This window comes from Camelus dromedarius, chromosome 12 (assembly GCF_036321535.1).
Source record: "Camelus dromedarius isolate mCamDro1 chromosome 12, mCamDro1.pat, whole genome shotgun sequence".
Classification (NCBI taxonomy): domain Eukaryota; kingdom Metazoa; phylum Chordata; class Mammalia; order Artiodactyla; family Camelidae; genus Camelus; species Camelus dromedarius.
This window is the reverse complement of record NC_087447.1, coordinates 30,608,762-30,634,802: the sequence shown is the minus strand read 5'-3', so window position 1 is coordinate 30,634,802 and position 26,041 is coordinate 30,608,762. Positions and strand designations below refer to the sequence as shown.

At 34.9% G+C, this 26,041-nt stretch overlaps 1 pseudogene; it reads right to left on the bottom strand.

Moving 5' to 3' along the window:
• Nucleotides 1-16,043: 16,043 nt before the first annotated feature.
• On the bottom strand, nt 16,044-16,906 carry LOC105106352 (small ribosomal subunit protein uS2-like; annotated as a pseudogene).
• Between the last annotated feature and the right edge of the window lie 9,135 nt (nt 16,907-26,041).

The window sequence follows — 26,041 nt, the reverse complement described above, 5'->3', positions numbered from 1 at the left end:
TTACTACTTCAGCCCATGTCCAAGTTATTCACCTTTAACTTAGATTATTATAATAGCATTTTGACTAACTCATATCTCTTACCCCTACCCACTAACTCAGTATACACTAAACCAAACATCCTGAGGGGGTCTGTTAAAATATAATTGATATCATGTCACTCCTCTGCTCAAAACCCTCAAATGGCTTCTCTTCTTTCTCAGAATTAAGAACAAAGTCCTTAAGGTAGTTTAAAAGACTACCTACATGATCTGCCTCCCAGTTACCTCTCAGTCATTTTTCTATTATTCCTCCTTATAGCTTTGCCCCTGCCACATTGCTTCCCGATAATTTTTGTAACTTGTTAGGCCCAGCTCTGCCTCAGGGCTTTTGCACTTGAGATCCCCTCTGCCTGGGGTGTTTCTCATTCATTGCCTATATGGTGCACTCCCTTTAGGTTCCTAATCAAATGTAATGAGCCCTTAAATGATTACCTTTTTGTCCAGCTAACCTGCTTGTAGGATTTTTTTAAATAAAAAACATGTTCACAAAAATATTTTATGAAAAAATAATATGTGTAAAACCTTATGCATATATAGTATGTGCTACATAGCATATGCCAGGACTTAAGTATTCAATAAATTTCATATTTTGCATTACATAAAATATATTATGATTTTATACTTTAATTACATATCTAAATATAATAGAACAAATGAGAATATTTATAAAATCATCAAAATAGGAGCCTGGTTTAAAAAATGACAATAATGTAGATGATATACAGATTTCACAGCATTCACTATGAAGATTATATGGCAATGTCAAATATAAAACACACTTAAATGAAAAAAGTTCAACAAAGTTTCTATATTCTTATTTATAAATCTCTTAAGGGTTGTGTCTCTGTTTTCTTTTTACCTACATGCTCAGTTCCTGGTACATGGTAGTGGCTCAATAAATAATTATTTAATTAAAGAATAATGTATAAGAATATATTCATATTTATATAAATTTACATTGATAATGAATGAGCAGATATGAAAAATTGATTATTTCCCTTAAACTGGTCAATTTCAATTTTTGTTGAACATTTTTTTGCAATAAAAAGTTGTCACAAGGTGATACGTCTTTTAAGAAGCCAAAAGCAAAAACATATATATAAATGCTTATAAATAAATATATGTATATATGTATGTGCATGTGTGTGTATGTTTATGCTTTTAGAAATGCTGTATAGAGCCAAAAGCACACATTGCTAGCCATTGCTAGGAAATTAGGAACATTGCACATGTCATATTCACTGTAGACTACAGCTTAGTGAGAAGTATAGATTTTATTCAGACACTCCTATCCACTGTATTTCACAGGGCTGACATTGAAAGAAAAGTGAATTTAATTGTTGATGTCATGTCACTTAAATTTTTTTTGGCTAATTATTAATGGCATTATTGGTAGTTGAAATTCTAATAAAGCTACTATTTATTTCATCCAGCTCTCAATACCTGAGAATAATTCAAAGTTACAGATTTTGTAGTAAGACAACTCTTTACTAACAAACTTTTGCTTTTAATGGCATGGGCTTTTTCCAATTTTCAATTAAAGTTATGGATTTTTAAAAATGAATTAACTATCTATTAAACATGGGTGAGGTGTCTACAATATATCTATAAATATGGAAAATAACACTTAAATAATGGCCATTAAGTCCCATTTAACACAATGAAATTAGGCTTCTAGATTTATGAGCTAATAATACTGGCTCTGTAGCTGAAAGCCAGTGGCAAACTGACATAATAAGAAGCCATCGAGTAATAATGTGTATCTCATTATAACCACCTGTCCATTCATTATGTCCCTGTCCATTCGTTATTACTTAAATTTATACATGAATTACTAGTAATAACTGCTGTCAATATGATTAAAATAAATTATGTGAAATCTAGACAGTATTTAAGAAAAGATGTAATTTGCACTTGAAAATACGTCAGGAAAAGCACATTCTGACCTTGAATATTTTGCTACCCCTTATTCATGTCTCTAAATTCTACTCTCATAGAGACTGCATTTGTCAAGTTACAAAGAGGAAAATACAAACATCTCCATATGGGAGGGGATTTCATTTAGAAAATTAGTTGTGGAAGAGCTTAGAAGCCAAACAAGGAATGGAAAGAAAACTCGGGGATGATTAACAGTGGGAAGCTTCTATCACTCCCAGACTGGAGAAAGTGAGGGAGGAGGTAATGATACTGGAGCCAGGGCTGAGGTCTCTTGTTTGAACCTGGATCCATGATGGGGCTCTATATTGTGTTTTGCATGTGGTGTGGCGAGAGTAAGAGCAAAAGATAAAGAGGGACAATGATGAAGCAGCAGGTAAAAAAGGGCTGGCCAAAAGAAAGCTGCTTGCTGTTGGGGAAAGGGAAGAGGATAAATGACTAAATGGCAACAGATATTCTGTAGTCGAGGATAAGAGCAGACATGAAACACATCTCATTTGTTTAATGACTCATTCAATCAACAAACATCCATGGAGTACTTATATCACTGTGAGTGATGTGCCAAAAAAGAAAAAAACAGTGGAGTTTTAATCTCTGTATACTAATGTTGGTTAGACTCTTACAGAAGAGACTGGAATTGCAACAATCTCAATACATATGAGAAGTTAAGAGAGGTATGCTTGGTGGGCTATTGGTGCTCAGAAAAACAGGAATTAAACCAGAATGAGAATCCAAAAAATCAGTTACTCTTGATCTTGCTTTTAAAATATTAATGGGATTTAGCTGGTTGAAAATGAATGCTGAGAGGTGTGTGTAGCCATAAAGGTTTAAGAAAGTACATTTTAACAGTGGGTTCGTAAGATTTTTAAACCATTTCAGTTATCTGAAGAAACTGACCCAAACATGATAGTTTAAAGCAACAGTGATACATTGTCTCCTTTGTTGACTGGGTTCAGCTGGTGGTTTTTCTGTTCCATGTTATATTGACTGTGGTCATCATGTGACAGCATTAGCTGATAGGCTGAAGCTATAAGGTAAGAAAAGGTCTCATCACATGTCTGCCAGGATGTGCTTATTTTTGGCATGGGCACATCAGTTCTTCTCTACGTGACTCTTTCTCTTCTATATTCTCTGAGTTTTAAGGAGATTAAAGCAGAAAGTACCAGGTCTTTTAAAGGTTAGATACGGAGCTAGCACAACTGGCCACATTCTATTTGCCAAAGCAAGTCACAAAAATCAGTCTATATTAAAGGGGAGGAAAAATAGAGACAGAGATAATTTATTTTGGGAAGAGAGGCATATGCATACAGGGTGAGGAAAAACTGTTAATATCTAAAGAGCAATCTGTTACAGTCCACCCTCTGGCAAAAAGAATTCATGTTTCTTCACTTACCAACCAATTTATTCACTTTCCTGGGAACTTTATCTCATTACTGGATTAAGCTCACAGTCCAGGATCTTGTGATCTGCTTTCATTCCAAATGTGAATGAGGGTGTTTCTGTTCTTAACAAGGAGATCTGTGAGCTAAAATGACAAGTATTCACCTCAACTAAACACAACACGCCATGCTGAGACAGGAACAAGCTAGCTACCTCGCACAGTCCCCCTCAGAAGGTACTGGGTAGAACATAAGGCACACAGCAATCGTAGATCTACAGCAGTCCTGCAACCCAGCCAGGAGTATGTCACCAAATCTGCTGATCTGAGGCAAGAAGTGTTCCCTGATTAGAGCATATTTGGGAGCTATTTCCTAATTTAGTGTTATCCATGGTTCTTTTTCTCCTGTTTTTATTTGGGGCCATGTTCTCTGAGTCATCTTTATTTGTCAGTGAGAAATAACTTGTGTTTTCAGTTGAGTATCTTTATATATGGAGAGTTGGGGTCCCAAAAGCTGAACTCTTTTTGCTCCTTTCAGTTAAGCTGCATGGGCTTCCTGCATAACAAATTGTAATTTACCGAGTAGGAAAAGGCCTTTGAGTCACGCACAAGTCTATCTGAGATACTCACACTTCTACTCTTTACTATGAATAAAGAAATTATTTTGCGTAGATAAGAATGTTTAAGAATCAATAACTTAAATTCTTCAGATTTACAGACAAGCGTCTGACAGCCTCGTGGCCATATTTTACTGTCATTACCCTGGATTTGGTCTTTGTTTTACATGCATTTCTTTGACTGATTGGATTTCTGAGATTGTCTTGGCTTATATTTTTTTTTTCTTAGTTTCTGCTTGCAAATTTAACAGTTTATTTTATGCCTCTAAAGGAGGCTAACTGGTGCATTTAACATTTGCCTATACATCTCCTTAAACAGATACACAATTTCAATGCCACATTTTTATCTTCCAAGTTACCACAGATAACAGTCTCACTAACTGATACACCAGTATCAATCAGGCTAATATCAGCTACCTTGTTAGTGTTACTGAGAAGCCTAAAGGAGATACATGTTTAATTGTCTATTGCAGTGGCTGGCACATGTTTAGCCCTTAAATATTTGTGACCGTTCTAATTACTAAAGCTCAAAATTGGCATCCTCACATTCAAGGCTGGATCAATCAAGTGGTTACTGGCTTTATTCTTTATTCTTTACAAGACTTCTCTATTAGGGTCAAACTGGTATACTCACCAAACCTACCAAACTTATCTCTGGCTTTCATATACAGTTTTCTCCCCTCTAAAAATTCTTACTTGCTTCTCTAATATTCTAGGTACAGCTTATTACATTCTCCCTTTTAAGTTTTCAAAAACCCTCTCAGCATACATTAAACTCTCCTTATTCTGAGTTTCTATTTATTTTCTATAATCACATAAAGCCTGTTGATGGCAGGGGTCAGGTGACTTTGTATTCCAAATTCAGAATTTCTTTTTTCATAAAAGAAATAATAATAATAATAATTATTATTATTATTATTATTATTAATAAATAATAGTGAATTACAAACTGCAGAGGAAATAATAAGCCAGATTATTATTTTATAATGTAATTTTATTGGTCAATCAAATAGAATGAAAAAAAGTTATACCAAGAATATATTGCTTGAGACAAAAATCGTAAGCATTCCATATATAAAGATAATGTTCAAATAATTATACCAGTTGGAAATAAAATGTATCAAGTTCTATGGCACAAAAAAAATTTGTAGGGAAATTTTCTTTATCCTCATGGTAGCGTTATCAGTTCTTAAGTTTTCATACACATAGAAAATCTTTTTCCTGAAAAAAAGGGCTTTTAGCTACATTTTGCAAAATGCGTGACTCAAACATTAATATATTATCCAGAAAAAAATTAAAAACAAGGCTCTATTATGCTGCTATCAAACTAATATGCTTGCATGAAAAGAAATGAGAATCCATAGTAATCAGCAATGAAAAAGCAGACACTTTAACCTACATGTGTCATAAATGATCCCCAAAGAGATGATTGCAGTTGACACAAACATGAATTTTATGTCTCTGAGCTCTACATATTATTCATGAATTTAATGCTCATAGGAAAAATAAGAAAGAAAACATTGTGAACAGACTACCCAAGTTTTCAGGATGCAGGCTTTAGGGTAGCTATTATTTCAGTTTAATTATCTCCTAATCTACTCTGTAAAGGCAACTGGTGTATCTTTGTGGGAAGTGATGCATTTTTAGATGAATTTTCTTCCCTGTAGACAGAGTTCAAGATCTGTCAGCAGTGTCATCGATCAAAACAGAGGTAAGGTCTCAGTGGAACAGAATTTTTATTTTCTTTTAACACTCTTTCAATAACCAACTACCAATAGAATGGTGTTTCAGCATTATGAATCAAAAATCCCCAAAGTGCATGCAGTTATAATGCAGAGACATTAATCAGGAATCAAAGTAGCTTGCCTTATATATAGTTATTGAAATGTTCACAGAGCTTTAACCTATATGATAACTTTGATCTTCACAATGGTCCCAATGACATATTATAAGAATGCACAACCATCTACAATTTATAGATGGGAAACTAAAACTCAAGAAAATTAACTTCTTACTCAAAGAGAAAGGCCATTAAATGGCAGAAACATCTTTAAATATTGAGAATTACTATTGTTTAGTAATTGAAAACATAGGTTTAGGGTGAGATCAACCTGGATTCAACTCCTGTCTCCATCAGTTACTAGTCTTATGCCTGGAATTACATTGCTCTGTATTTTCATACATCTTCTGTATTCAGGATAATATCCATTGATAATAAACAGCATTAAGAAAAAATGAGATAATGCTCTAAAAATGATGTGGCATATTGTTTAATAAAGGTTGTAGAAAATAATGATGCTGGTGATATTGATAATGATAATTCACTTAGTTCTAGTGCTCATTTCAAAATAGTATGCATCTTTTCAAGAATCATCAAAAATTAGGTAAAAGTGGTTAACTGATGCTATATGCCTGTTGTAAATTGCAGCAAACTACAAAAGCAGAAAAGGGGGACAGAGAGGGAAAATTAATGTTGTGTCTCTACTGCACCAGAAATTATGACAGACAGAATTAAATACATTATCTCCTGTAGTTCACTCAAACTCATGGGTCAGTTATTACTATTGTCATTTTAACAAAAAAGAAAAAAAAAAGGTTTTTAGGAAAAATGTTCAAAGTCTTATAAGGGATAAATGGTGAAAAAGAAAACAGTGAATTGACAAGAAAAAATCATAAATTTTTCTATGACAGGACAATCTAACTAAGTCAGAATTAAACACACCCACACGTGCGTGCGCACGTGCGCGCACACACACACACACACACACAACATGTCCCCCTTTGTGGTGGGCCTTTTCCAATATGCATCCATTTTATACATTGACCAGACCTCCTCAAGGCAGGAGGATATTATCAACCTTTGAGGAAAATGGTCCTTTTCTTCAGATACCAGCATTGTATTTTTAACATTAATATTTCTTTTTTATCCCTTACAGGGAGTTGCATTGACCAAAGGCTCGCTCTATACATGCATAACAGATCAAAACATCTCTGGTGAACTTTATATGTAATGCTAACCTGTCAGTATGATACATAAATTCTTTGTCTCAAGAGTGTATTAAACTGCATTTCTGACTCCTGACCAGTGGAACAGTTTTCAGAGCTTCTGAAAGGCTGTTTCCAGGGTTACAGCTCTCAGTTTGGCTCAAATAAAACTCTCCTTTCTTTCTTCTTAGCTTAATTGTTATTTGATTTTCTGTTGATATAATCTATGTCTCTCTGACAAAAAAATTCATGTTTTGTCACACATCGGAAATAAATGAGATTATAAAAAGAGATGAAAACGACAGCAGAGAGGATCCCAGTCAGAGAAGGACAGTGAGAGAGGCACTAGGAGAAGGGATTGCTCATCACCAGGGCTGTTATCAATCAACTCAACAACTAGGAATAGGGCCTCTGTGTTTATTCCTCCTAGAGGATCAGTTTCCTCACAGGTACAATACAGATTTATAATCTATGATCTTAAAGCTCTAAGACATTTGCTAAAAACCCTTAGTGACTTTAATTCAAAAAGCACACAAACGTGTACACAGCTGTCTCCAACCTGCTGAGGACGGGGAGCAGAACCAGACCGTTCATTTTTCTGGCTCAAAGTCTCTTCCCTTGTTCATCCTGTTTTCTGAAATGCCCCATCTCCTATTTTCCACCCCTATCATGATTCTCCTGCATCATAACCTTTCTGTTATTTGCCATCCATTTAAGGAAAGATAATTCCACAGGCCAAAAGACCAACATACCGAGGACTCCATTGTGCAACCAGGCTTCCCAGGGAAACTCTGTGCTATTTCCCACAAATCAGAAAACACTACTCTCTCCTATTGCCTGGTGCCTCAATACCAGATTTTGATGGAATGAAAGACCAGTCTATACACTTCACCACAGGAAAGAAGTTGCCACAGCTTGGAGTGATTACAGAACTCCAATTCTTTTCCACCTCAAAGGAGACCCACTAGGAAGTCGTGTGAACACCAACTGCTGACTTTCAGTTAAGAACTAATCCATAAAATCAGGATAGGAAAACTGAACCATGAACAATATATTTGATTATTTCATTGTTTAATATTCAGATGCTATTTTAGAGAATCCAGCTAAGTTAAATTTTAAAAATCAACTATAAATTTGTCAGTGAAGTAGATTTAATGTACTTTCTAAATATGCTAACCATAAAGACCAGAGAATAATTTCAGAGGATGTATTTCTACACAGTTCACCAATGTTAGATGTACAGGGAACACTGTCATCCCTCCATCCCTCCATTTTATATCATATTGGTATTCTCAACCTCCTCCTAGTTCTGATAATTGCTTTTAAGATTCATAGGACACAAAAATTAGTACTGAGTAAAAAAAATAATGGAAACTCCTAAAGTAGTTTAATATCTAAGATAAAGTAATGAAGGAATCACATTTATAGAATGTCAACAACATTTTATTTGCAGTATTTCTTTAATTCTTGTGACAATCCAAAATATTGAGTGAAATTATTACGCCCATTTTAAAATAAATAAGGATTCATATCAAAGCTTGAAACCTGCCAACATCCGCACAAAGACTTCCTTCCCTTTCTCCTGTTATAGGAGAGAAGGTTTTCCAACATTTATGTAAGTCTAATTCCTTCACTTTTGCTTAAGAGCACATGCCCATCTCACTCTCCTTTTCAGGAGCCTTCAACCAATTATTGTCTTTAAGGCCTTAAATAATTTCAAAATCATGCTCAGTACTACTGTAGGAACAAGTGAAGAATTGTATGTTTCTACTTGAAAATTGTCAAAAACTATACTCTATGTAGCAATATGAAGCATATTTAATCTTGAACATGTAAACCCTGATTTCACCCTATATACTAGATGTGATTAATCCATGTTGCAAAGACTGTTACAAACACAAATAAGCATGTGGGTTTCAAAATTGAAAAAGAATGGCATTATTGCATTTAAGCAGGAAACATCAGCTCTGAGTTATGACCTGGGATGGACAAGGGGAACAGAAGTTACCCCAGAGTTGATCAGAAGATAGTATTAGACCCAATGTCGTCACAGAGCTTATACATAATTGACTTCTTATGCAACCTGTGTCTGCAAGGAGACAAGACATAGAACAGCAGTGAGTAATGCAGTATCAGAGCCGAGCAGACTCCCTTCCCTCTCTCTCCATGGCAGGACAGCCCTTGCTACGAATAAGAATGTTCATTTTTTAATGACCAAAGGTAAGGGTGGTTATATACTCAGCCTTACCACTGTTATGATGCATTTTTAGAAGAGTTTTTGTCAGATACTTTTGGAAGAATAAAGCTATTTACAAAAATAAGAAAAAAAAAAGTGAGAGAAAGGCAGAGTTGTATAAAGGCTGATCTGAAGATCTTCAGATCTGAAAAAGAATTCTACAGTCTTTATATTTTTTAAACCTAATCTAAAAAATAATATGTGAACAAGTGTGTAGTGTTGATACATGTTCTGTTTAGCATGGTTTGTGATGATGAACCATGTGAGAAAACCAAAATATTCATCAATAGCAAAATGGTCAGAGTACATTCATAATATGGAATACTATTCAGCCATTAAAAATAAACAGCCAGACGTGGCAGACTGTATTAGTGTTTGTAATAGAATCTGCCTATTTTAAAACACCTGCCCAGCTGATGGCAGACTTGGCTGTGCATCTTATTTTACCAGTGAAACATGAGTAGAAGTCATGTGAGTAACTTCCAAGATGAAGATGTAAGAGCTAGTGGGTATCCTTCTTTCATGTTCTCTATAAAGAGAACCACTGTTCCAAATTGGGGTTGCTCCATCAGACTGAGTCCCACAGGGAAGAATTCATGACATTGAGCAGCAGCTCTTGCTTGGTCGATGCACAGCAAATAAACTAGCATGACTGTAGTAAATCAATTGGATTCTGAGATTATAAGGTAATTTGTTATTAGCACAACATGATGTATCCTGAACCAACCATAATGTAGATTTGTTTATATACAAGAGGCAGTCCACACGGTTGGGTACTGTTGGAAAATCTGAAGTTATACATGCTGGGTAGGGCTTGCAGCTCCCTAGACTTTTTCCTCCACTATCAGGTTTAGCTTATGTCATGCTGGGTTATGCTGTGACTTAACCCTAGCTATAGACCTAGTGAGACCAGAGGGGAAGTGGGGAAGGTCCTAAGGCGATCAGGTGTTGTCTTGTGGAAAAGAGCCTCTTCATTTTCTACTTTCGTGGAAGAGATACAATGCTACCACTTAATAGAGAGGGGTGAGTCATGAGCTCTGGTTCAAAAGGTTCACAGTAATTAAAGAAGAAAAATCTTCACAGGCATTCACTTAGTTGTTTTCATCATATGAGTCAGGGTTTTCCCAACCTGAGCCTTGGCCTTGTTAAAAACAGATCTATCTTAGTTCAGCCTTTAACTGTCCTTATGTTCATTCTCTCTAACTGTTGACTCCTGTGCCTGATCTTTAACTTCCCCCATCCTCCTGTAGTGGGTGTTGAGAGCTCACCAAAGAGGCCCCCCCTCAGAATTCATACCTTGATTTTAATTGCCTGTTACCCTGAGCTGTTCATTATCTTTCTGTATTTGTAAATGGCACTTTGCAATAGCCACTGGACCTTACTGCTCTTAGATCTACAAATCGTTCACACATCTTGAATACTGATACACTGCACTGGCAAGGCCATTTGTTTTTATGGTTTTTCAGTACATTCAGCAGCAGTGATATTTTGAAACAACTGGACCACCATCTTGTGCCAGGGACGTGAGGTCTCCTTCAAGATAATGAAAATATTTTAAATAAGATTGTCCTGATAGTTGTAAAACTCTGGGAATATGCTAAAAACATTTAATTGTATGGCATGTTATGTGAATTACATCTCAATATAGATGCTCAAAAAATCCTAGAAAAACATGCTTTATAAAAATTATGGTGACAAATGTAATGGCATGCAATTAACCATGAATTACTGATATCCCCCCAAATTTTCTGATATCATTCCCTAGGGAATATGTATTTTATGTGAAGGTCCAATATGCTTTATTTTAAATAGTGGTGTATGCCTTTTATTACAGTTTAGTATACTGTACCATTTATATCCATTTTCCAATAATCAGTGAGGGCATGTGTGTCAAGTATTGGACCTTACTTATGCTTTTATGTCTGGTTTATACAAATACTCAATGAATGGTTGATCAATGAATGATTATATGGTAATTCACCTATAAATAAAGAACATAACTTCAATGGTGACACTTTAGGTGCTATTAGCGGCCAGGGTAGATATGCAGAAAGGTACCCTTGAGCTTGAAGTAGTTCAAGTATCCTCAGAAAGAAATTCAACTTCTATAACACTGTAGACGGACACACTGTGCAGACATACAATGTTGCCTGACAAACTGAAATATTAATTCACACGCATAAAGTTCATATGGGTAAAACTGACTTTCAAATGAGAAAATTCATACAGTACAAGATGTTTCCTACAAGCAGCCACTGTTCCCAGTACAACATGCCTAGTCAGTCTCCATGCAATTACTATCATACTGTTATTCAGTTTTTAAAGATCTAGAAAAGGAAAGCTAAATTGGCAGTATGCTTATGATTTAGAGTTATGAATAAAAGCATGCAGATAAAAATAAGCAAGCATTCTTGGGATGATGGCTGTAGCATGACGCTGGTTAAGGTGTATCTTGATTTTTATACCAAACTGCCTTCAACCTTTCCTATCTAACTCCTTCAACTAATGTTGTTTAATGGAAAACGCCAAGCAATTTATCTTAAAACTGTCTGTTAGACTTACTCAGGCTCAAGAATGATTTGAACAGACATCAAGCTGAAATCTAACCAGTGGTAAAGACAACACAACTCAATTTGTTCTACTCTTCAAGTTAACTAGATCCAAATTGCTCTGCAATAAATGACATATAATAGTCCTAGGAAAGGGAGTGATATTAATCATACTAAACTGTTTTCTAAGGAAGAACCAGATTTTTAATCAATATAAAATTGGCCTGCCCATGGAACCAGCCTATAAAACAGGCTTCTTTCTCTAAAGATTGGACAAAAAGTAAAACTTCCTTTGTCAAATCCATTCACCCCTTGGGCTCATATTAATCATGGGAGTTTCTTGCTACTATAAATTTTCTTCCCATTCCCATATTTATTCCCAATAGCTTTAAAATCATATAGGTGCAAAAACAATTCATTTACTTCTCACTCCACAGCATGCTAAACTTTTAAGAAATTATTGGGCTTATCATGTATTTTCAGGTAGCTTGAATGAAACTTCATGCTTATTTTTTCAGAGCAGTATTTCACTGCAGTTTTCCAGCCAAACAAAATCTCATTAAGAAGTATGAATACTATTTTTCACTAGACTAAAATTCTATACAGCAGTAAGAAATATGATGGCACAGATGCAATAATGAAAACATGCACAATTTGAGAATTATCTATTTATAAATGGTTATAGCATATATATAGCACAGCTTATATGTTCCACAATTGCCTATTTTCAGATTTGATTCTAGTAGGTATTAAACTAAAATTTTATTAAGTGCATTCTGTGTGAAGAAAATTATCCCTGGCATTGAGAAGGAAATAGTTTTTGATTTAATGAAATGCATTGTTCTTAAGACTTTCAACTTTTTAAAAAAATACTACAGATTATAAAACTAAATGAACAAAGCACAATGCCAAGCTAAAGGCAAATATAAGAATATGGACTTTAGGATAACCCAGTGATGGGGATTTACTCAGCAAAAAGTGTCTAGAGGAGGGGAGTTTGTATCTGGGGTTTGAAGGTCATGTTGAACTTGGAAAAGTACTAGGGTGGAAAATAGATACTCTGGGCTGGTCCTTAGTGGATTATGTGAAGAAATGCAGAGAGAATTGAGTACCCTATGAAGGATTATACTGATGGTTTTAAATAAGGGCAGCCAGCGTTTATTGTCCACATTTTTTTTTCAATACACTTGCTAAGTGCATTACTTCTGTTATCTTGATACCTTCATCAACTCTACGAGGTAGTTACTTTTATCATTCTCATTTCTATGACTAGGACCTCTCAGCCAGAGTGTTCACCGTTAGCAGTAAACTGCGGAGCTAGGGTTTCAGACCAGGTGGACTTAACTGCAGAGTTTGCTCTCTTTCCCACAGTGTCCTTTATATTCGTATCCTAATCACAATTCAGATAAGATTTTTTGGTACTATATATCATTTCTGAGAGTACCCTTAAAATAATTATTTAATTCTACCCAAAACATTCATAAAACTGATATTCTCTTCTTGTATTTTAATTCTTAAAATACTTATTTCAGCATCCTGATATAAAAAAGAGATGCTTGAAGGCTTGAATTGTGTATGGCTCAGCACATTATTATGCACAGAAAAACCAGCTGAAGAAACAGTTGCTGGATTTAATCATTCCCTTTGATATCAATTAAAGAGAATGCTTCTTATGTGAACACAACATACGGGGAAAAGTCAGTAGTTCTGAAAAGGATGCCTGAGGAACTGATATTTGATATGATAAACAATTAGCAGTCATTAGAGTCTTCTTGAACAGGGACAAAATATGAAGAAAACAGAACTTTACATATATAATATAATATATAATATATATATATAACCATATCATACATGTACTTACTTTTATTAAATTATATATGATATATAGTTGGGGGCAATAAGAAGATATTAAATGGATAGATATATAGACATATCTATCTACAATTTAATCAAAACATCTAAATGATCCTCTCTGGAATGCCTAAAGAAGCCAACCTGAGAAGCTTGGAACTGGGTGGAGACTAACTCCTGATCCATACAATTAAGAGTTATTCTTTCACTGAGACTATCTATGGTTAAATAAAGGCAAAAAAAAAAAGTCACTATTTGATGGACAGGAGTTTTTCAAAATTTTTAGAAAAATATCTGAAAATATAAAAAGGTACAAGACAACTGATAGGCAAGTGCATATCATAAATCAAAGGATATTTAAAAGCTAATGGTGGGTTCCATAAGTTTAGAGATCAGTAAACTCCTGACTATATAACATATAGCAGTAGCAAAACAAAGCAAAAAAAGCACATATGAAGACAATAAGATTAGCTTAACAGATACACATTACTATGTATAAAATAGATGAGGACCTATAGTATATAGCACAGGGAACTATATTCAGTATCTTATACTAACCCGTAATGGAAAAAATCTGAAAAAGAATACACACACACACACACACACACACACACACACACATATATATGCATAAGTGTCTGTCTGTAACTGAATCACTTTGCTGTACACCTGAAACATTGTAAATCAACTATACTTCAATTAAAAAAATAAAAGAAGAAACCAACTCTGCTGATACCTTGATCTTGAACTTCTAGCCTTCAGAATAGTGACAAAATAAATTTCTCTTGTTTAAAAATAAAACACAAAAACAAGATTAACAGGTTCTTTGGTCAGAAGTAGGAGAGAGTCAAAGCAGAAGATTGTTCTCTGAACTTAACAAAATTAAAAAGCAGCCTACCTTCCAGCTTTGATTAACTATAGGGATAAAAAATATGCCAAAACAAGATAGCACTAGAGCCAAACTCACAGGTTGAAGTGAGGACCAGGTTAGGATTTCTTTACTTGTAAAAAGCACTGCTCTCCCAGCTCACCCCCCCACCCCAACACACGCGTACATATAAGTATACCTAGGTACACCTCACACTTGTGATAAATACACAGCATGTAACTTGGCTGAGATGAGTTACTAACTCGCTGGTGAATGACCTCAGGTGTTCACAATATCTCCCTCGTGGAACGAGCCCGAAAGCTCACATTAAGACCTGATTCTTGACTGGGGAAACTGGAATCAGGTGGATGCAATTCACTATCCTACTCAACAAGTATAGGTAAGCAGAGTAGAACAGAGAAGCAAAGTTAAAGGATCAAACAGAAAACTAAATTTCCCCACAAAATAAGTTTTTGAACCCATTTTCTAAGATATATAAGACACCTATTTCTAAGAAAGTAAATAAAGTCTAAATCAGTCCACAGAGACACTGCAAGAAAAATAAGTTTTATGGAACAGGGTAACAAGATTTGAAAATAATATTTAGGAAACTCAAAGATACAGATGAAATAATAACATTTAAAATAAAAGGTTGATAAATATGAAACATTTTCTGAGTGAAAAAAACATTAAACCTAGGTCCTATGAAAACAGCTGCAAAACCTGAAAAAATGTGGTTGTTGAAATAATACAAAATAAAACTACAAATGAGGTGAACTTTTGTATAGCTATGATTTAAAGATAAATCATATCATGGAGAAAAATAACAAAGAATTCATTAAGAAATATACATAGAAAAACAAACATATGTATACAGTCTCTTTTACCACCTTCAAATAACTTCCATATTAATGTCATATTTATAGAGTCAGGCAAACAGCACTTGTATGCTAAAAACTCCCCAATCAATGCCAAATGCAAAACGATAATCAAGTCTAACATGTGGATTAAAACAATAAGGAAAGTACTGAGAGTTTTCACATTCCCCCAGAACCTGCTTTCAAACAATCCTGGGGAAATAAAAAAACAAACCAAAGTACGACAGAAACCATTTTACTTCCGAAACTTTTAACAGGTTTTATCAGCTAATTTGAACTGTAGCACTATACTTTAATTAGAAATAAAATGTAGGTTAATCTAAAAGGGAAACTTAGTTGGACGCATTTTTAAAAAGAAAGCTTTTAGTATCGTGTGAAATGTGTGATGGTGGTTATTTATTTGGTCATATCTAATCGGTCAATAAACGGGGTACGTACCTTTGGTAAATGTGTAAGTGAATAAAAGGCAGATATAAGCACAGCTGTCTATTCCTCTATTATTCAAACGTATTCATATAGGTATATCCCCACTTATGTCGGTATGTGTATGTGTATATATATTTTTCTAGTTTTATATATATACACACACACACACAAAATATCCTACTGAGTCTAATTCAAGAATGTAATTAAAAAAAAAAAAACACTTAATTTTCCGTCAGTCTTATTTCCATTTTCTGATTAAGAGTCTGTGAAAGAACAACCTAAGACCACTCAGTGGCTGTTCCTACCTGTCCAGCGGCCTGAGCAGTGGGAGCTGCAGTCCAGTCCCCAGTGGCGGGCTCCGCGCTGCAGGCTTCAGTAGAGAAATGCTGGATGGGCACGGAGGGCACCTACAGACCCGTCTGCAACATCAGGTCGAGTGGCAGTAAATTCGGGAGCCAGAACAGTTCATTCACCTTGAAATTCCTCCTGGGTCAGAGCCTTTCCAGCAGCCCCCTGGTCTCCCTTTCCCATCTCTTCAGCATCTCTCCGCAGAAGAGGAGTCAGGCTGACCTCCCCCCGGGTGTTCATGGGAGACGGAGTCACGCATGCGCAGAACTTCCCGCGCCGAACTTCCTGCACTAGACTCACCACAGCTGACCTACCGTGTGAGCTTGGGGATGGCAATGTCCACATAGCGCAGAGGAGTCTGTATGGCACAATGATGGTGGGTGGGTTAACATAAGGTAACTCTGAGGTCAGCCCTGGATAAGTAACCAAGGGCAGTTGTGGCTCCCGGAAGGCTGCCTGGATCTCGCTGGCGAAGGTCCTAGGAGAGAAGCGGCCAGCGATAGGAGAGGCTCCACTGGCAGCAGCAAACTTCAGCACAGCCCTCTGTCCAGCATTCCTGGAGAGTAGGACACTGGCATCAGCCCCGTTTTCAAAGGCAGAAACGGCAGGAGATGCCAGCAGAAGCTTCTCCCAGGTTCTCTTTAGGTGTATGAGGTAATGCCTCACTTTTCCTTTTGTAGATGGATGGTTCTGGTTGTTAGTCAAGGTTGCTGCTACCTAAGTGGGTTCCTGCTGCAAAGAATTTAAGGACATCCTTCTCCTTCATTTGCAGGACAGCAAGGGATCCCAACATTGTGAAAGTTTTCTTTTAACTTGTAAGACTTACAACCCAGAACAACAACGTTGTATGGACCCCTCTCTGGGTAGTGCACTAAAAGCAGGAATGTCATTTTTAATAAAAAAAGAAAAGCATCTTATTAGCAAAAAAAGAAGAAGAGGAGGCAATTGTTCACAGCAGTAAATATTTGGTAAGTTTCAGTTGATGTAAAAATAATAAACCAGGTGTGAATATAAGTCAACTCTGATTATCTTGGTATATCATGTTTACTGACCATTAGTCATTGGACATAATATTATTATTTAAATAGGTGACATTAATCTGGCGAAGCAGCTAACCAATTTTTCATGTGAATGTGGAAATATATAGCTTACTTTTATATTCTGGTCCTGAGAAAAAGGAAACAGTAATGTTGATAACATTTAAGAAATAATTTGCTTTGCTCATAAATTGAGAGGAGAGAGATCTGTTTTCAATCACAGTGGTCACTCACTATGCCCTCTCATTGGGTAGATTGTGAGAATACCCACAACAGCAATTCTGATGAAATAACTCTTTTTAATGACTTCATATCATGTTTAGTGTTATTATTTTGAATACATCTGAGTTAAGAAGACAATCTATTATATTCCATCTTGAGTAACCAGTGATGTAAATATTTGTGACTATATTTGGCATTTTAGATATAAGATTCTCAGACTGAGTTTACAGCTCCTCCATTGTATTTTAATTCATTCATTCAACAAGTATTTGTTAAATGCCTTATTTGTCCTATTCACTGAAGCACCCCTTAGATTTAAAAAATAATAAAATGAAAGAAGGAAATTTAGGGGCTGCTAGTCTAATGAAAAGGGGAGAAATGTGACCCACCATGATAGTGGAATTTAATTTGCCCCTAAATGATACAATATCCTGGGAAAACAAATTGCAGTATATTTTTAAAATCCACTATGGGTTGTCAAGAGTGCCCAAGAAATCAGAGGAATGACATGTCTGAATACCACTGCACAGTAATTATGAGAGTTTTCTCTTCTATGTTCTCAAGAAGTTCTATGAAGACTAAGCTAGTAGAGATTTGAGGTGCTTTTCAAAATATATATTCATGATTTTCAGTTCTTGTTAAGTGAGGTAATAAAACAAACACTGTCAACCCAAGGCCCTGCATTCTGGAACATTTCTAAGGATTGGAATCATCTTCAGTAACAAGTACTGGCTGGACACAAACTATAAGCAGGGCACCCTTTCTGCCACTGGGAACCTAGAGGAAAATATGACATATATTCAGCTTTCAGTTTAGATGAGGGAGCAGGTCCTAAATGTAAACAGCAAAAATCACAAGAAAGTACCCATTCCAGTCTAGACCCTTTCATATTTTGTTCCTCTTTTTATGTGTTTCCACTTTCCATAATCCAGAAACTAAATGTATAATAACTCTCTCAACGGGGCATCCCAGGACTCTACTCAAGCATAAATGAAAATCAGTTCTATTGGTTGGTGCCTGCTGTTATATAATTTGCTGTATATATTATAATAATGCATCATCTAGTTAACATACTTGGAAGAAAAATATAATATGCTAAAAGAAACAATTATATACCAAAATTATACTGGGGTGATCAGAGATGAATATCTTTGAGAAGATGGAATTAGAGCAGAAAAAAGAAAAAGAATGAATGAGTTAGCTGGTAAATATTCCTAACTGTAGAGTCTTTTAGGCAAGGGACCTGGCCATACAGAGGTCCTGAGATATAAAAGAGCTTGGCACAATCAACAAGAGAAGATCAAAGGGGCTTTATTATAAATGACTATTACATGGGCGAGGCACATAGAAAAATGTCAGTGTGGTTATGATCTTGACATAATTCAAACTCTACTTGGTTGGTCTGAAAATGCAACAAAAATTCAACTTTTTAATAACTGATTGATGCACAACATGCTTGGTGTTGAAGTTTTAATATATTCTGTCATGCCTACATGCCTAGTCCTAAAAGTCAGTGGGAAAGACAATAAATTCTTTGAAGCAGATTGAATAGCTAAGAACATGGCCACTGCCTGGGTCAGAATATCTATTCTAACAAATTCCAATAGCAAAGGTGAAGTTCCTGAGACTTAAAAAATAGTATCAAAATACATTTTGTTGTGCTGCTGTGCGCAAGACATAGTTTTACTGGTGAATGCAAAAATGTTTAAGACGACTATTTCCTGTGAACCTCATGAAGTCAGGGATGTCATCTTACTTTGTATTGTATTTGCTGGGTTTTCTTCAGCTAAATAAAGAATGACACTAAATAAAGATACGGAGAAAGAAAAAAAGACAGATGGGAGAAGAAAAGAGAGAAAGCAAGGTGGATGTTTCTTTTCTAAAACAGTATGCAAATTATAAATGCCTTCAATTTAATGGGTTGTTATTAAAGATCTGTTGAAAGATTAAAGGAAGGGGGAGAATGCTTGTAATGAAGAGACTATTTACCAACACTTGATAGTACATGAATTAGAAAATAATGGTATATGTTTGTAATTGGACTTCACGCAGACTGTCTGGGTGAAGAACGCATAACTTAACCAGCTTGTTTTGAGAAGGATTCTTGCAGGAAGTGTAATGTGCCTGGGAGGAAATATAATGTTAAGGTCTATATTGTTGGATCAATGATAATTGCTAAGCACTATTCTACTGCATGAATATAACACAATTTGTTTATCTGTTCACCTGTTGATGGACATTTGTGTTGTTTTCAGTTTTTAACCATTACAAACAAAGCTTCTATGAACATTCATGTATAGATCTTTAATGGGCATAAATTCCCCTTTCTCTTGGGTAAATGCCTAGGAATGAAATGACTGCTTCCCAAAGTAGTTGCACCATTTTACATTCCTACCAGCAGTGTTTCTAATTCCTTCATATCCTCTCAAGCATTTAGTATGGTCAGTCTTTAATTTTTGTCATTCTAATAGGTATGCAGTGATACTTAATTTTGATTTTAATTCACAGTTTCCTGTTGACTGATGATGTTGAGAATTTTTTCTGTGCTCCTTGCCATTCATATATCTTTATGGTGAATCATCTGCTCAAATCTTTTGTACACTTTTTTTGATCAGGTTGTACATTTTGTTACTGTTGACTATAGAGAGTTCTTTATATATTCTGGACATAAGTCATTTATCAGATATATGCATTGCATTGATTTTCTTCTGATCTTTGGGTTTCCATTTTGTTGTCTCATTAGTTCCTTTTGAGAAAATTAGTATTTTTTACTTTGATGAAGTATAATCTATGAATTTGTTCTTTTTAGATGGTGTTTCTGGTGTCGTATTTAAGCAATCATTTTTTTTTTTAAACACAAGGTTAAAAGGTTTTCTGCTATAATCTTTTTGACAAGTACTATAGTTTTAGGTTTACCATTTAGTCCTATAATGCATTTTTGAGTTAATTCTTGTATATGATGAAAGGTATGGACCAAGGCTCATGTTTTTATGGATATCCAATTGTTCCAGCACAATTTATTGATTCATTTGTTCTTTATGTGTATTTTATTTGCTCTATTATTAAAAAAAAAAAACTCAACTGTTCAAAGTATGTTTGAGTACATTTCTGGGCTCTATTCTATTCCATGGATCTATTTAGAGAGGTAAATTTGTGTTTTAAGAAGACCATATAATTGGAACGTTTTTCAGACATTAAAATGAATTGGTGTCTGGCCAAGGGAAAACAGTTGAATACAAATGATTGAAGAAGCTGTAAGTATAGCCAAGACCAAAGTTACTGAGGACTTCTTGTGTTTATTTATAGAGAAGAGGGAAAAGAGCCACAAGAGAATGCAGAAAATAGCCAGAAAACATTCAGATAGGCATAATAAATAAATGAAGGATAAAGTTTTCCTCAGGGTTCTTAGAGAAGAATTTTGGTAAAGAGGAGATGCTCAAAGTAGTGTCAAATACAACACAAAAGTAAAAGAAATCCGTAGATTTCTCAGCCCTTGAAAAACCTTCATCAAAGGTACTTCTTCATGAGGGAAAAGAAAAGTTTAAAAATGAATTGACCACAGATATTCTAATTCTAAAACTAGAATTAGACAGGAACCACAAAGAAATCGAGCCCATGGGAAGCAGAGGAGTATAAGGTAGATGTTAACATCCCAATGACAAACTGTTTATTTCCCAAGTCTCCTGGAGTCCATTATTCCCTTTTAAGACATGAAGATGAAATGTTCCGTAACAGAAACATCCAGACTAATGTTTAATCAAATAACTAGGCACTCTCACCCACGCAAGTTGACACATAAAATTAACCATTGCACTATCTCATTAAACAAAATATTTTATATTAACTTTTGTCACTGTAGAGCTGTAATATAGACCAATCTATGAATAATTAAGTTTAACACTGCACTGAAGATTACGTAAACACTTGTTTTACTTCCTAATTTCAAACAGTATTCCTGACATAACACAGGAAATGTTATTAACTTCATGAAATCAACAAATTCCATAGTAGACAGGAATAACCCCTTCTTAGAGTTTATTCTGAACACATAATGTGCAGAAAGGTTTCTGATACTCATCTTTTATGATGTCAATACTCGTTTTTTATGTTTTGTAAATACTGTTCATGATGAATCAGACATTTTCTTACTCTTACAATTCCTGGATCTGTGGTGAAGGATTGAGGTTCTCAGCAGAACTATAAACTATATGAGCAAGGGCATCAGAAGCATTGTTGGAATGTCCTATATGAATCCTGAGACATGACACGAGATAATGAACAAAAGAAACATTCAAATGTCTGGACTCTAAGGATGATTTGCCTTCTAGGAACTTTCTTATCCAAATGGTAAATTTTATATGGATATAAACTGTAAATTATTTCTCCATGTCTACATATTTTATTCTATTTTCCTTTAATATCAAGCTTCTATAAACTTAATCCAAGAGTGGTATTTTATGTGTCAACCTGTTGAGGCTATAGTACCCAGTTATTCAACCAAACATGAATCTAGGTGTTATGAAGATATTCTGTAAATGTGGTTAACATATACAATACTTCGACTTCAAGCAAAGGAGATTATCCTTAACCATATGGGTGGAACTTGCACTATCAGTTAAAAGGCTTTATGAACAAAACAGATTTTTTTCCTAGTGAAGAAATTCTGCCTTAAGACTCTGGCATCAGCTTCTGCCCAAGAGTTTTCAGCCTGCAGGCCTGCCCTACACAGTTCAAACGTTTCAGCCCCCAAGATACATTTCATTTATTAAGAGATTATTGCCCCGTAAATAAAAGGCATAAAAGTGTTTGAAAAATCTACTTCATGCAAAAATAAAGGTTAAAGAAGTGGCTTTCTTCTAAGAGTTTCATTTCATCAGCTTTCTTCCATGCACTTTAGGCCAAATTAGAAGGAGGTGGCATTTAATACCTGCCATGTTTGTTGATTCACATTCATAGCTTCTCTGGATTATCTAAACCCACAATGAAAATACAACAACAAGATGTGATAATCATAGGAAGCAATATTTCATGCTTATGTAACTCACAAAAAATCTGAATGAATTCCTTCAGGTTCCCCAAAATATTTTTCTAAATTGGGAAAAAAGCATGAAAATTGTTTTGTACGAAAAGTACCAATTGCTAAGATTTATAAAGTACCTATTCTACACTTTATGACCATCATTTTACACACACACACACACACACAGTACATACAGATATAATTATACATATATTCATATGTATCTACATGTACACATATATATATATACACATACTAATTTGCAGAAAGAAGACATTGGGAAGAAGGAATTACATGGGATAGCATTTATCATATCTTCCTGCTGAATAATTCCTTTAAAAATAGCTAAAAGTCAACTAAGGATTATTCAAAATGTCATTAATAAGTAGAATTCCATACTACCATCACATGGACAACCTCTGAATATGTATCAATGTTTAAAATATTAAGAAATAGCCAATAATGAAGTAGCCCTTTGTACTGGTAAATTCAAATCTGAGAATATTTAATTTCCTCATATGACCTGGAAATGTTTGTTACTTTAAAATAAATTATAGGCTCTTGTAGTCAGAAAGGACACTAAAAGTAAACCTAGTTCAAAGTGCCTGTTTTACAGATGAGTTAACTGAAGTTACTCAATGGTTGGTTTAGGCCCGGTAACAACTTAGTTCTGACTCTGAGAAAACTAATCACTACTGAAATGACTTTGTAAGAAATGAAATATTGACTTAAAACATTACATTAATCTTGTATTTTTCCCTAATACTCTTTCCTTTTGAGAAACTCTTGAAAGCTACAAATTCTCTCTATAGAAAAATGCACCCATCTTTGTACACATAATCATATAATATTCACTTTAAGTCTATTCTTAGACTCCTACCACGCAGTTAAAAGAAAAAGGGGGGCATAAAAGGTGTCTTCAATGTCTCAATCATCCACCAGGTATTTCAAATTAATCAGCTATAAGGTAAATACCACAGAAAATTTAAGAACTCTCATAGGAAGATGAGATTGACTGATTTGAGAAATCATAGGCTACTACTGTATGTGCGAGGCAATCTTATCCAAAATCTATCACTGAAAAAAGAAGAGTAGATCCCTCCATTCCCCTACAATATACACCAAGCAATCAATTAGCCAATCGACAAACCAACAGAAAAAAACCCCACTATGTTCTCTTGAAAGAAAAAAGGAAATTGATACAAAAGATATCATAAGAAAATATTAATTATTTTACTTATTTATGTCAAAAAGCCATAATACACATCCCACCTTAATTTAATAACAAGATCTCATTTACAAAAATGTGTATTACATATAATTCTTACATTTGAGAAAAATTCAATTTGTTTGCTCTTTCTCCCAAAAGAGGCTTATATAACTTTAATCTATTAAAATGAAATTCATTTTTAATAGCACATTAACCAGATGTTATGCTAAGCTATTTCTGCATAATTTAGAAACTAAATTGTCTCCTTACACATATGTTAGCCATTCAAGGCCAATTCTCCCAATGTTAATGGGAAGATATTATCATTGATAGGACCAGATGTTGCAACAAAAGAACCTGAGAGTCAAAGTTAATCTTGATGTTAATGTTTCAGTGTATGTGTGTGTGTGTAAGTGTTCAGGGATTGTTGACTTTTCACCTGCTTAAAAAGATGGTAAAGTAGCAAGCAGAGATAATCTGTACATGTGTGCTACATATGCCAGGAATTAACCACAGCATACAGATCAGTGCTACTGAACACAATGCATGTGCTTAATATGTATTTACAAAGGAGCTGAATCATGTACAATAGCAATTCAATCCTAGAATGTTTTAACCAACCATATTTTTTTCTTGCCTTTTTTTTTTTTTGTGGGGGGCAGGTAATTAGGTTCTTTTATTTATTTTAACAGCGGTACTGGGGATTGAACCCACAGCCTCCTGCATACTAAGTACATGCTCTACCACTGAGCTATACCCTCCTCCCACCAGCCATTGTTAAGTACCCTCATTTTGTTAATTCATTAGCCTTATTAGATGAATAACTTTAAGGATATTAACATAGTCAGAATGGTCTTCAATATTTTAAAAACCTCATTCCTTTTAAATTTCTTGAGCATGAACCCGTAAATATGTTCCTATTTTATTAATTATGCTTTATATACATGTACTCTTGTAGCAGTCAGAACCACCAACTCTGGAGCCAGTCTGCTTAGATTTGAATTGCAGCTCTGACACTTTCTAACTTTGTGACCTTTGATAAATTTTTATATCAATAGGTGTCACCATTAACGTCATCCTAAGAGAAGAGTAATAATGGTACCTACATCATACAGTCATTGTGAGGACTGAATTTTTTAATATAAATTAAACTTACAATGATGTTGTGTGTATATTAGTAATACCACTCAATAAGTGAGGGATATTATAGCTATTGTTATTATTGTTGTTATTATTACTGCTATACTATCGCATCATAAACAAGTCCCCAAATAGAAGAGTAAAGGGATTACATATATACACATACACTCATGCACATATATATATAATTCATATATGTATGTATATATAGAGAGAGAGAGGGAGGGAGGGTGGAAAAGAGGAGGGGAGAAAAGAAGAAAGAAGAAAAGAAAAAGGTGAAGGAGAAGGTCTATATTTTCTTTAACACATCTTCTGTACCTCTCAGGTGACTGCAACCCAATCTGAAGACCACTACTCATATTCTCATCATTATGTTGAAAAACATTTGTGCGTTGCTATTGGTTGAAAGGTAACTGACAAGTTACATACTGTTAATAATAGTCAAGATAACAACTTTTTGTGTATAAAGATTTCATATAGAATTTCCTGAACTTGGTTCACTTTTGCCAATTACAAACCTTTTGCACATCCTGTCCTCATGCCTTTTCCTCTCAAGTTCTCTTAACCATGCTGCTATAACCAAAATTCCTGATAGACGTGTTATTAAAAGTCCCCAAATCTTGGGAAAATCCAGTATTTCTTTATTATGAGTGTGGAGAGGCCAGTACGCATGTAGTGAACCAAGACTCTCTGGATCTGTTTTCAACTATACATTTGAAGAGTCAGATCTACTTGAGTTTCTGCAGTAGTACAGTCCCCAGTTGTCTCTCCAAGCAGGAGAAAGTGCCATAAACTGTTCATGTGGGCATGAATATCCCAACACTCAGATTTTATTGGTTTATTCTTCCCAACCATGTTTTGTCATTGGATAAATTGTCTGAGAATTTAGGCAATACTATTAGGAGATTCAGGCCTGCCCCCACATCCCCTCAGTTTAGCCCAGTATTACTCAATTGAATTTTTAATTTTTAAATTTTCTCTTTGTACAAAAACATCTATTATGTGTCAGATACCATTAACTGTTGAGAATACAATGGTGAGAGAGGTGTTCTAGTCCTTCATATCAAAGAGTATAGAACTGACTCTCCTTTGCTGGTATTTCTGCCCATTCTCAAGTAGCAGTGTAAGCAAGTGAAATATAGTGCATACAATGAAAAGAAAGAAAATCTGACTGCTCATCCTACTATGTCTGCCCTGGAACGAAAACCATTAACATTGCAGCTTTATCCTCAGTTTAAGAAGAACCATGAATTTGGCTTATAATATCTTGGTTCCCAGAATAATTGATTTTCTTGAGTT